The 1,177-nt window shown below is 40.9% G+C and overlaps 1 non-coding gene across 1 annotated transcript; it reads right to left on the reverse strand.

Moving 5' to 3' along the window:
• Positions 1–364: 364 nt before the first annotated feature.
• LOC145629811 (small nucleolar RNA R71) lies at positions 365–471 on the reverse strand. The gene has a single exon (XR_014111950.1). It is a non-coding gene; the product is annotated as a small nucleolar RNA R71 (small nucleolar RNA).
• Between the last annotated feature and the right edge of the window lie 706 nt (positions 472–1,177).

A 1,177-nucleotide genomic window follows, 5' to 3' on the forward strand; every position in this document is an offset into this window, starting at 1 on the left:
CCTCAGTGATTACTCACAACCCAATCTCACAGATTTTCCACATCTCACCCCTACTCCGGCTCTTGATGGGGTTCAATTTGAAATTAAACCTCAATTTGTAATGAGGATAGAGAGGAAGCAATTTAGTGGAGCTAAGGGTGAAGACCCAAATCTCCACATTGCCGACTATTGTCAATATTGTAATACCATCAGGCAAGCCGGGGTCACGCAAGACCAAATCAGGGAGATTCTCTTTCCCTTCTCTTTTACTTGAAATGCTAAATTGTGGTTTAATGGCTTAAATAGAATTGCACTTGGTATAATTGACTGGGAAACTCTTGTTTTGAATTTTTATAACAAGTATTATCCTGTAGAGAGAACAGCCGTACTACGGAGTGCGATTCAGAACATTGCCCAAGAAGCCGATGAATCCTTAAATGAGGCTTGGGATAGGTTCAAGGACATACAAAGAGAATGCCCCCACCATAATTTACCACGATGGCAGTTAATCCAAGCCTTTTACAATGGCATTGGAAATTCTTCTAGAATAATTTTAGATTCTGCAGCTAGTGGAAGATTTATGAACCTTAATTTTGATGATGCAGGTCAGGTTATTGAAGATATGGCGATACATAATTCCCAATATGGGAATCCTAGAGGATTTTCTAACAAGGGGAAACATATTGTTGACTTTGTATCCTTTTGGCAAGCTCAACTGACCTCTATATGCCAAAAATTAGATTATCTTAGCACTGCCAATGTAGCTAATGTTTCTGCGATTATTAATAACTCTAATGAGGCTTTCTGTGAAAATTGTGGTATTTTAGGTCATTGGGAACAAGATTGCAGGAGTTCCGTGGAACAAGTTAATGCCTTTCAAGCTTATAGGGAGAATAACCCATACTCCAACACCTACATCTGGGTATCGGAATCATCCGTACCTTTCCTACCGGAGTACTAATGTTCAAAATCCACCACCACAAGAACCACAGGCGCCACAGCAACCCTCCTCATCTTCCGACCCTTCTTTGGTGGAAATTAGAGCGATGTTGGTTAACATGCAGAAGCACATGGAGAGTAGAGATGCAACAATTGATTCAATTTTAGCGCACAATAAAATTGTAGATAATCAAGTTGCGCAACTTTCTGCTACTCTACAAGCCCGCCGACAGGGAGCAATACCAGCACAGCCGACTAG

Source organism: Chenopodium album, chromosome 4 (assembly GCF_948465745.1).
Source record: "Chenopodium album chromosome 4, dcCheAlbu1.1, whole genome shotgun sequence".
NCBI classification, from domain to species: Eukaryota; Viridiplantae; Streptophyta; class Magnoliopsida; order Caryophyllales; family Amaranthaceae; genus Chenopodium; species Chenopodium album.